The following is a 12,120-nucleotide window of genomic DNA, read 5'->3' on the forward strand; positions in this document are numbered from 1 at the left end:
TAGCTTCCACCTGTTCCCAATCCACCATCCAGAATGAGCTTGTAAGTCAGATCATAGACTTACCTATGTAAAATTCCCCAATGGTCCATTTCTCACTCAAAGTGAATGCCAAAAAATGTACACCAGGCCCTTTGTGTTCTGGGGCCCATAACTCTTCAATGGAATCCCAACCTCAATTGATTCCAGCCACGCTAGCATTTTTCCTATTCCTTAAGCCTGGGTGGCATCTAACCTGTAGTCTTTTGTACTCAGTATTTCTTCTGCCTGGTTTGCCTCCAACCTCTTTCAAGTGTTTGCTCAAATGTCATCCTCCCTGATAATCCTGCTGAAAATCACCACCTCCATCCCTAGCATCTTTTATTTCTCTTTGCTGTTATCACTTTTATCCATAGCACTTATCACCTCCTAATATATCAATTTTCAAAATTTGTTGTCTTTCCTCTGAACTAAAATTAAAACTTCCTGAAGGCCAGGATTTTTTTTTACTGTTTTGTTCAAGTTTTACAAAGTCCATAGTTTTGACTCTTTGTTCATTTCTAGATTACCAGGGCTCGGAATAGTGTGAGGTCCATAGCAACCTTTCAGTTGCTACAGTCATTTGCTTCATAACAACATTTTAGTCAACAACGGACCACATACGCAATGGTGGCCCTTTAAGGTTACAATACCATATTTTTATTCTATGTTTAGATATGTCTAGTTACAAAAATACATACTGTTGTTCCAAAATTGCCTACACTGTTCAGTAGAGTCATATGCCATGACAGGTTTGCAGCACAGGAGTAATAGGCTATACTCTATAGCCTAGGTGTGTAGTTGGCTAGACCACTTAGGTGTGTATAAGTATACTCTGTTGATGTTCACACAAAGACGAATCATCTAATGAAGCAATTCCCAGAATATGTTCTCATTGCCTGACTGTATTGCACGAACTAATGTCAAAAAGAACTCTGAATAAAATTAAACTAGGAATAAAAATTGAGGAGATATTTCAAAAATCATCACTTTATATGTTTCATATCTTGTGTGTTTATAGATTACTATGAAAAAAACCAAGATCTATTGAAAAATAAGCAAATTGAATATAAAAATAATTTGCAAAAAGAAGGTACATGTACAAAACTGTGCAATCTCATTAGTATTAAAAATACACATTAAAATAATAAAATTTTATAATTTTTCAAGAATTGGATAGAGAAAAATTTTAATATTAAATTATGTTAATTTTTAATGAAGTAGACACTTTAATGCACTATTGATGGGAGTACTAATGGTCTGGAAAACAATTTTGTAATAATGTAAAAATGCTTTTATGACATATAAATGTTTTAACCCCTAAAGTCTACTTTTAGAGATTTCTTTTAATAATTAGAGAGCCCTAACAATGTATGAAAGGAAAAAAAATCTTAAAAACCACCTACGTATTTACAATGAAGAAAAGAGTTAAAAAAACATAACTAATTTTAATGATGGCCATTCTAACTGGTGTGAGATGGTATCTCACTGTGGTTTTGATTTGCATTTCTCTGATGGCCAGTGATGATGAGCATTTCTTCATGTGTCTTTTGGCTGCATAAATGTCTTCTTTTGAGAAGTGTCTGTTCATGTCCTCTGCCCACTTTTTGATGGGGTTGTTTGTTTTTTTCTTGTAAATTTGTTTGAGTTCATTGTAGATTCTGGATATTAGCCCTTTGTCAGATGAGTAGGTTGCAAAAATTTTCTCCCATTCTGTAGGTTGCCTGTTCACTCTGATGATAGTTTCTTTTGCTGTGCAGAAGCTCTTTAGTTTAATGAGATCCCATTTGTCAATTTTGGCTTTTGTTGCCATTGCTTTTGGTGTTTTAGACATGAAGTCCTTGCCCACGCCTATGTCCTGAATGGTATTGCCTAGGTTTTCTTGTAGGATTTTAATGGTTTTAGGTCTAACATATAAGTCTTTAATCCATCTTGAATTAATTTTTGTATAAGGTGTAAGGAAGGGATCCAGTTTCAGCTTTCTACATATGGCTAGCCAGTTTTCCCAGCACCATTTATTAAATAGGGAATCCTTTCCCCATTTCTTGTTTTTGTCAGGTTTGTCAAAGATCAGATAGTTGTAGCTATGTGGCGTCATTTCTGAGGGCTCTGTTCTGTTCCATTGATCTATGTCTCTGTTGTGGTACCAGTACCATGCTGTTTTGGTTACTGTAGCCTTGTAGTATAGTTTAAAGTCAGGTAGCGTGATGCCTCCAGCTTTGTTCTTTTGGCTTAGGATTGACTTGGCGATGGGGGCTCTTTTTTGGTTCCATATGAACTTTAAAGTAGTTTTTTCCAATTCTGTGAAGAAAGTCATTGGTAGCTTGATGGGGATGGCATTGAATCTATAAATGACCTTGGGCAGTATGGCCATTTTCACGATATTGATTCTTCCAACCCATGAGCATGGAATGTTCTTCCATTTGTTTGTATCCTCTTTTGAGCAGTGGTTTGTAGTTCTCCTTGAAGAGGTCCTTCACATCCCTTATAAGTTGGATTCCTAGGTATTTTATTCTCTTTGAAGCAATTGTGAATGGGAGTAAATCAGGAAACAACAGGTGCTGGAGAGGATGTGGAGAAATAGGAACACTTTTACACTGTTGGTGGGACTGTAAACTAGTTCAACCATTGTGGAAGTCAGTGTGGCGATTCCTCAGGGATCTCGAACTAGAAATACCATTTGACCCAGCCATCCCATTATTGGGTATATACCCAAAGGACTATAAATCATGCTGCTATAAAGACACATGCACACGTATGTTTATTGCGGCACTATTCACAATAGCAAAGAGTTGGAACCAACCCAAATGTCCAACAACGATAGACTGGATTAAGAAAATGTGGCACATATACACCATGGAATACTATGCAGCCATAAAAAATGATGAGTTCGTGTCCTTTGTAGGGACATGGATGAAACTGGAAAACATCATTCTCAGTAAACTATCGCAAGGACAAAAAACCAAACACCGCATGTTCTCACTCATAGGTGGGAATTGAACAATGAGAACTCATGGACACAGGAAGGGGAACATCACACTCCGGGGACTGTTGTGGGGTTGGGGGAGGGGGGAGGGACAGCATTAGGAGATACACCTAATGCTAAATGACGAGTTAATGGGTGCAGGAAATCAACATGGCACATGGATACATATGTAACAAACCTGCACATTGTGCACATGTACCCTAAAACCCTAAAGTATAATAAAAAAAAAAAAAAAAAAAAAAAAAAAAAACATAACTAGGCCAGGCACAGTGGCTCACACCTGTAATCCCAGCACTTTGGGAGGCCGAGGTGGGCATATCACGAGGTCAGGAGTTCAAGACCAGCCTGGCCAAGATGGTGAAATCCCATCTCTACTAAAAATACAAAAAAATTAGCCGGGCGTGGTGGTGGGCACTTGTAATTCCAGCTACTTGGGAGGCTGAGGCAGAGAATTGCTTGAACCCGGGAGGTGGAAGTTGCAGTGAGCCGACATTGTGCCGTTGCACTCCAGCCTGGGCAACAGAGTGAGACTCCGTCTCAAACAAAACAAAACAAAACAAAACAAAAACCATAACTATATAATTAAATGTTATATAGCTTTTAAAAGCATGTTTTGTAAAAATAGTTCAGGAAATAAGAAAAAATTTTTATAGATATGACCTTGACTTTGAATTGGTGTATAAACCCAAACCAAAACTTAACCCTTACCCAAAAACTGAATATATAACATAACCACAGTTTTTCAAGAATTAAAATGTATATATGCGTATATAAAAATGGAAGGAAATGCAATAGTGTTTTAACAGTGGTTTGTTGTACTGTTGTAGCTCTATGGGTAAATATCATTTATTTCCTAGGCATTTGCTAATTCTCTAAATATAAAAATGAGCATATATTTTGATAGTCAAAACTAATGCAACTTAAAAAATCTTAAAAACTAATTTGAATAAAAATAATTACTGTTCTTTGTCCATTTTCCCTTCAACTGTAGATGGTCGTCTACCTTCCTGGGGAATATCTGCTTACAACATGCTTTTGCGTATTGATGTACTGATCGTACTAAGTGGAATTTAAATTCCCCTCAGTGGATAGAACAGGTATCTTGTGAAACCAAAGCTGCCAGTATCTACATCTACTTTTTAATTAAGTACAGTAATTCCTAGCCAGTACCAGCTGTTATCATGTTTCTTCAATTATGTGCCTTGATAAATAGCTCAGGAATGCTATATAAAAGACATAATCATGCAAGCCTCTTTTCACTTTTTAAATAAGCTTTGAAAATAAAATCCCTTTGAATTTCCACTTTCTTGAAAAGCTGTGATTGGATGTTTGTTGAAAATAAACCGCATTCTCCTACTCCCACACCGACAACACCCATCACATTTGTTCTTCCGAAACAGGTTTTTGTTTTTGTGTGTTTTTTTGAGATGGAGTCTCACTCTGTCGCCCAGGCTGGAGTGCAGTGGCATGATCTCAGCTCATCGTAACCTCTGCCTCCCAGGTTCAAGCAATCCCCCTGCCTCAGCCTCCCAAGTAGCTGGGACTACAGGTGTGCACCACCACACCTGGCCAATTTTGGTATTTTCAGTAGCGTCAGGATTTCAGTATGTTGGCGAGGCTGGTCTCGAACTCCTGACCTCAAGTGATCCGCCCACCTCAGCCTCGGCCTCCCAAAGTGCTTTCCATTACAGGCATGAGCCACACACCAGGCCCCAAAACACCTTTTTAGTATCAGATTAAAACACTTTCCAAATATTAACAAAGACACTTGAAGAAAGCACAATCATTATTACTCCATTTTATAGCTGAAAAACCTCAGTAGAGTTGCTCATTCTTGGACTTCTGAGTTCCTTGATCTATTCCATACCTGATTTATAGGCTTGGACTCCTGCTATGATCCACTTCCAATCTGAAGTTGCCAATCTCTTTTCTGAAAAAGAAATTTTAAAATATTTAAAAGAAATGTAAAGAAATCTTGAATTTGCTAAAGGTTATGTATGCAATGAGGGGAGTGGGAATGTTCAACTAAGATATTCTGATCTGTGCTATATGTTTCTCATAACCGTAAGTGGACTCGCATGTAGTTGAACGATATCCACTACAGTTGCATGCCACTACTTTTAAAAGAATCTTTGTGTGAGCTGAGGAAGACAAAGGGAAATGATGGCAAAATTTCACTTTAAAGTCAGCATAACACCTAATCAATCAGTCCATTCAGCTCATGTTGATTGAGCAACTATTAAATATATATTTAAAACTTCCCAACATGGAAACAAAGATTTTCTGTTTATAAAACCTGAATATATTTATGATACAATATATTGGCAGATAAAGAGCTTCATGTTTGAAATTTTGGTGGGAAACTTCAAATTTTGGAAGGTTGCTTCAGTCCTATAGAGGTGTTGTAGAGCTATATAAGAAGAGAGGGAACTTCGTAAGAGGGGGAACTTCTTGAGAGCAGGGATGGTGCTTATTTCACCTGTGTATCTTAGCCATGTAGTGTCTGGGACAAAATTGCTTCAAAGAACGCTTGTAAGGTAAAAAGCAAAGGGGCATTTTCTGGTTTTCTAGACCTTGTCTCTCATGAGATAAAGGGAATTAATATGTTTATATTTTACCCCTGCCCACAAATGTAGGCAAATGGTTTGCTAGCCAGATACATAGAGAAGTTTCTGTTACTCATCAAAGGTTTTTTTCATGTAGTCAAGCATTTTATTTTTGCAAACAATGCCAATATCCATCACTTTAAGTATGAGCATGACAAGCTTTAAAATCTGTCAGGTGAATAAGAATATTTTACTTTTAGGGGTAAAAACCAGAAAGGTAAAGGAACAGAAAAAATATAATCCTTTCTTGGCATTCATTTATTCATGCATTCATTTATGTCTTGAGTGCCCAGTCTATGAGCAGAACTCTGCTGATTGCTGAGGATATAATGATGAGAAGATAGAACGTGATCTCTTGCAGTTGAGGCTTAGAAGCTAGGGGGGAAGAAGACATTAATCAAATAACTACACAAATATATAAACTGGTGCTAAGCACAAAGAAAGGTAGAGGATGTTGATTGAAAGCACAATAGTAGATCTGACATATTCTGAAGGGATGGGAAAGGCTTCCTTGAGCTGAGATTGGAAGGGTAAGTAGAGTTAACTCAGTGAGTGGTTGTAGGAGGGCAAACATTCTGGCAAAGGATGAGTAGCAGCAGCAAAATCCATGATATTGGGTGGGTTGTTAGGTAGGGAGGATACCTAGTGATCACTAGAGAAAATGAAAGGTCAGTATGAGCAAAGCACCAAGAACAGTGAGGGCAGGATGAGATGAACGGAGAGACAGGTGGAAGTGAGACCAGGCAATAACTTGGAAGCCACATTAACAGGAGGTCACAGAGGTGTTTTAAGAGGAAAGAAGTGGGGAAGGGTAGAAAGTAGAGGTTATGGTGAGGAAAGTGTGATCCAAATTGTGTTCTAAAAGTATCACTGTGGCTCCAGTATGAGAACGGATTGAAGTGGGCAGCAGTTTATGTGAGGCGATGAGTTAGGAGGTTGTTTAATATATGCTGCTTGGAATTGGGTGATGGTAAACATAGGATGGATCCACTTGAGGGCCACTGGAGAGTTAAAATTTGGGTCTTCCAAATAAAAATTTAGAAATTTATGTGAGCAATGAAGTTCTGGGAGAGAGAATGTCATGTTGAGGTAACCAACTGTAGCAATTTGCTTACACAATGAAGTAATTCTTGTCATCCCTTGGAGAGATTGATTATTAGGAAAGAAACTCAACTACCTATAAAATGTGACAAATTCAATAAGACACTGGAGCCAGATGGGCTTTCAGCCTAATTTTGACAAAGTTATGCCTGACATGCATAGTTTTTTTCTTAGTGTTTTTAATGATACTTTGAAATCTGGGGAGTTGCCAGAGTCAATAAGAAAGGCCATAGTGAAGCTTCCCAAGAAGCTAAGCCAAGTTGAGTTTTAAGTCATATATATTGCCTGAGTTATTTTATTTCAGCTTAACTACCAAGGATAGCATCCTTACACGAAATGATTCCTGAAATCATGGTACTAAGAGAGGGAAAGTTTCCTCCAAAGAACAGCACTCCTCATTATGTTGGTTGTTTTGGTTAAGAGCTGGTCATCAACCACCCCTATACTATTTAATTTCAGTGATGGTCAGGAGGATGTTAACTGAATTAAGTTGTTTAAGGTTAGATTGTATGTTTGAAAGTTTCTATGAACTTAGCTTATAGAAAGACCACTGAGAAGAAGAATAACAGAAATAATAAATCTGTTTTTTCTTCAGTATGTTTTCACTTTAAAACTTCTTCCATAACTCTCTCAGCTATAGTGTAAACTGGTGGCAATTTCTCCATTCCCCTTCCAGCTGGTGCTCTCCTTTGAGCAATCTCACACTCTTTAATTCACTCCTTGCCCACTAACTTTTCTCAGGGTCACAAAATTAATCTGAAGAAGAATAAACGAACATTAGCAATACAAAAGGAGTAAGGAATAGTTTTGTGCACATTTGGAAGCAAAAGAGCATGAAGTGTGTATGGAATGCAAATGAAGCCTGGGAAACACCTGGTGCTTTGCTCCCAGGAAAGGGTGATAACATGCTGGGAACCGAGACCCACTCCCAAGCAGAGGAGCAGAAAGCCATCTGGTCTCTGCAGGTGCACCTGGAAGAATTTGCTGCTGCCAACATTATGTTAAGAGCATCATGAAACAGAACTATGACTATCCAAAAGAAAAGTTGTGGCCACTCATCATGTATATTAAAAATAATACTATAATTCCTAGAGATTTTTCTTGGGAGAGAAAAATAATAAAGTGATCATTTGAAAACTAATACTAAATTTTTCTTTCGTGCCATAGAGATTGGCACTGACTGTATTTCTTTAGAAACACCAAACTGCTAATTTTTCTAGTGACAGTACACATATACATCATTTTGTGACTATGATTTTTATATATTGCATCAATAATTAACAAGTTAACACATGTAGTTTTTCATTGTAATTATATGTTAATTTAAAAGCCTCTATAAAATTTAGAGGTCTTTACTGCATTAAAAATTATTTGCTGATTATTGCAAGATCACAGATTGTATTTGCATTTTTTAGTCCAACTCCTTCCCGCCCCTCATTAGAATCCTTCTTTGAGCATTCTAACAGTTCCTACTGAAAATCACAGACTTCAGGAATTAAATATACATCATGAATATGATGACTACATCATCTACAGATGTAGTCGTTTTCAAGGGTTAAGAGAATAGCACAAAATGTTTGACCTATGAATTCATATGGTCTGGGCTAATATTTACAATGATTTTTTCATTCTCAATTGACCATCCCTTGTAAGCTATCTTGACTAAACAAATATAGCATATTTACTCATAGAAATAAGTCCCTTCAAAAACCAAACAAAAGGACTGTAGAAAATTGACAAAGTTTTTAATGCCACCACTTGATTGCCAGGGTGCCCACACCCCAATTTATGGGAAATTCTGGATACAGAGACATGTAACCCAGTATTTGCTTAATTCCTTTATAGATACCTAAGTAAATCACAGTGAAATCTAATTAAAAAAGACCTACATTTTTAAGACATCAGCTTAGAAATCTAAAACTTATTGGTCAAGGTAAGGATTTTAGATCAAGAAGAAATCTTAAAAACCCTAGAATTATGGCCTACTATATTCTATATGAATAATGCATGTGGAATCTCTATTTTAGGGACTTGTATTTATTACAATATATTTTTAGAAAATATAATATTTACTAATAAATTTAGTTTAGTGTAATATATAATTTCTAGAGAGATAGAAATTCTTATGAACAATTTCCATAACATATAACAGCTTTGAACATGTTTCATTTAATTCCGTTTTTTCCAAGGAGAGTTTATTGGAGGGCCTTTCACTCAGGCACTGTGCTAGTAACTAAAGACAAACCAAGCAAAGCAAAACCCCACAAAACACAGAGACACATTATATTATTTTACAAAGTCTACTCTAGAAAAAGTAAAGAAATCAGATTAGTGTTGCCAAAAACTCAGAAATAAAATTAGGTAAGGAAGACCTTACTTATTATCCACATATTTTGAAAGAATAGCAGTTTGGTGTTCATAAAAGAAGTAAGAAAAGTCCCACTCTGTACAACCGTCAAGAAAAAATAGTTTCCAAATGATAGTTTTATAAATTTTCCTTTTTTGTTTTAGGCCTTTTCTAGGATAGTTTTAATAGAAGAATAGATGTTAGTGAAACAGAGTAAAATATAAATATCAGAACTGTTTTTATACCTCTGGACAAGCATGTGAGGTTAGTTGTTTTATCCTCATTTCGCTCATGAGAAATCTGAGGTTTGGAACGTTAATAACTCATCCAAGACATTATACAACTGGGATACAGAGGACTTGCATTTGAATATAGATTTGACTACCATCAGCAACCCTGTCTTTTTCACTACAATATGCTGTCTCACCATTTTACTACAGAGCCACAGAAAACCATTCATTTAATGAAACTGCAATTACAATTGTCAGAGACTGAACTGAATTCAAGAACAAAACTGCAGTATACCATGTCATATGAACTCTATTGTCCTGATAGAAACTTCTCACCCTTCCTGATATGTCACACAGCCAAAAACCAATGACACTGCGGGGCTATGGAAGGCATGACTTTATTTAAAACTGACCCAGGGTAAGAGAAAGGTCATATGTTTTTCCTTAATTGTTCTTAAATAACAACAAAAATAATTGCTAATATTTTGATAATTTTTAATATACTGGCATAAAGTTATTCATGCTATCCTCTTGTTTTGTTAATATTTTCAAAAATGTTTTATTGTAAAATAATTTCATATTTATAGGAAGGCTGTAAGAATAATAGAGAACTCCCATAGACCCCTCATTCAGATTCATATGAATATATTCAATATTCTACCTGTATATACTTTATATGTATATCTATTATTATTATTTTTTGAGACAGTCCTGTTCTGTCACCCAGACTGGAGTGCAGCAGCGCAGTCTCTGCTCACTGCAACCTCTACCTCCCAGGTTCACGTGATTCTCCTGTCTCAGCCTCCAGAGTAGCTGGGATTACAGGTGTACACCACCATGCCCGGATAATTTTTTGCATTTTTTTTTTTTTTAGAAGAGATGGGGTTTCACTATGTTGGCCAGACTGGTCTTGAACTCTTGACCTCGTGATCCGCCCATTTTGGCCTCCCAAAGTGCTGGGATTACAGGCGTGAGCTACTGCGCCCCCGCCTATTATTTTTGTTTTTTATATATTTATTTTGTTATTTTATGCATACATATGTATATTTATTTTGTATATACACGTCATATATATTTATGTATACATGTAAATGATTCAGAAAAAATACATACACATAAGAATGTATATATATATTTTTCTAATTCATTTGAATGAAAGTTGCATCATAATCATTTACTCTGAAATGCTTTAAGATGTATTTCCTAAGAACAAAGACATTCCATTACATAATCATATTTGATGATCAAATTTGGGAAACTAAGCACTGATATACTTATATACTATTATTTAAAATGCAATTCATCCTCAAATTTTATTAATTGTTTCAATAATATTCTTTATAATAATTTTCCATGATCCTGGGTTTAATCACCAATCATGTATAAAATGTGGTTGTCATGTCTCTTAGGTCTTTTTATTTTTATTTACTTATTTCAATAGGTTTTGGGGGAAGAGGTTGTGTTTGGGTACATGAATAGTTCGTTAGTGATTTCTGATATTTTGGTGCACCCATCACCCGAGCAGTGTACACTGTCTCTAATGCATAGTCTTTTATCCCTCTCTCCCTCCCACCCTTTCCCTGAATCCCCAAAGTCCATTTTATCATTGTTATGCCTTTCCGTCCTCACAGCTTAGCTCCCACTCCTATGATATTTTTAATGAATGTACAACGGGTTCTGTATTGAAGACTCCCTTTTCATTTCTGATGTTGGACCCTCTCTTCTTGATTGATTTTGTGAACTTTTTATTATCCTGATTCTCCGTGTTGCATTTTGTTTTTCTCTTTCACAACTTTCTCCTCTTATTATTTCTTTCATTCCATTTTTTTTTTTTTTTTTTTTTTTTTTTTGAGATGGAGTCTTGCTCTGTCGCCCAGGCTGGAGTGCAGTGGCGCAATCTCTGCTCACTGCAAGCTCCGCCTCCCGGGTTCACACCATTCTCCTGCCTCAGCCTCCCGAGTAGCTGAGACTACAGGCACCCGCCACCACGCCCAGCTAATTTTTTGTATTTTTAGTAGAGATGGGGTTTCACCATGTTAGCCAGGATGGTCTCTATCTCCTGACCTGGTGATCCGCCCGCCTCGGCCTCCCAAAGTGCTGGGATTACAGGCATGAGCCACGGCACCCAGCCTCGTTCCATTTTCTTTGGGATTAACATGGAGAGTTTAATTTTTAAATATGGGAGTTTAATTTTCTTACTCCATAAAATGGATGCTTATATAATTAATTTTCAACCATTTTTTTCTAATTAATGCATAAGAGACTACAAATTTGCCTATAAATATGACTTTTGCTGCATTCCTGAAATCTGCTGAAGACCTAAAGCCAGTGGAACTCTTATACATTAATAATAGAAAAGTAGCATTTTCTACAGAAGTTGAATGGATGTATTCTTCACAAATCAGCACTTCCAGTCCTAGGTACATACACAGCAGAAATATATACATATGTGCACAAATACATGCACAATAATACATATTTCACTTTTTGGAATTCTTTTTAAGTCATAAATAGAAAACAATCTGTCAATTGTAGAATAGAAAAATGAATGATAAATTCTTCAATAGAATACTACATAAAGTCAGAATAAATTAATGCTAAACGTGACAATGTAAGTATTTATAAATGTTGAATGAAAAATGTAGACAAAAAAGGATATATAACATCAATCTATTTATACAAAATTCAAAAACATACAAAGTTAATCTCTAACATTATTTAAAAATCACGATCTTTGCCTCCTGTGCCAAGGTAATCATTATCCTGTCTTTTTCTTTATTTTTTAAAAAATTGTAAATACAGGCGGTACATATGCAGGTTTGTTACATGGGCATA

Source organism: Hylobates moloch, unplaced genomic scaffold, assembly GCF_009828535.3.
Source record: "Hylobates moloch isolate HMO894 unplaced genomic scaffold, HMol_V3 SCAFFOLD_5, whole genome shotgun sequence".
NCBI classification, from domain to species: domain Eukaryota; kingdom Metazoa; phylum Chordata; class Mammalia; order Primates; family Hylobatidae; genus Hylobates; species Hylobates moloch.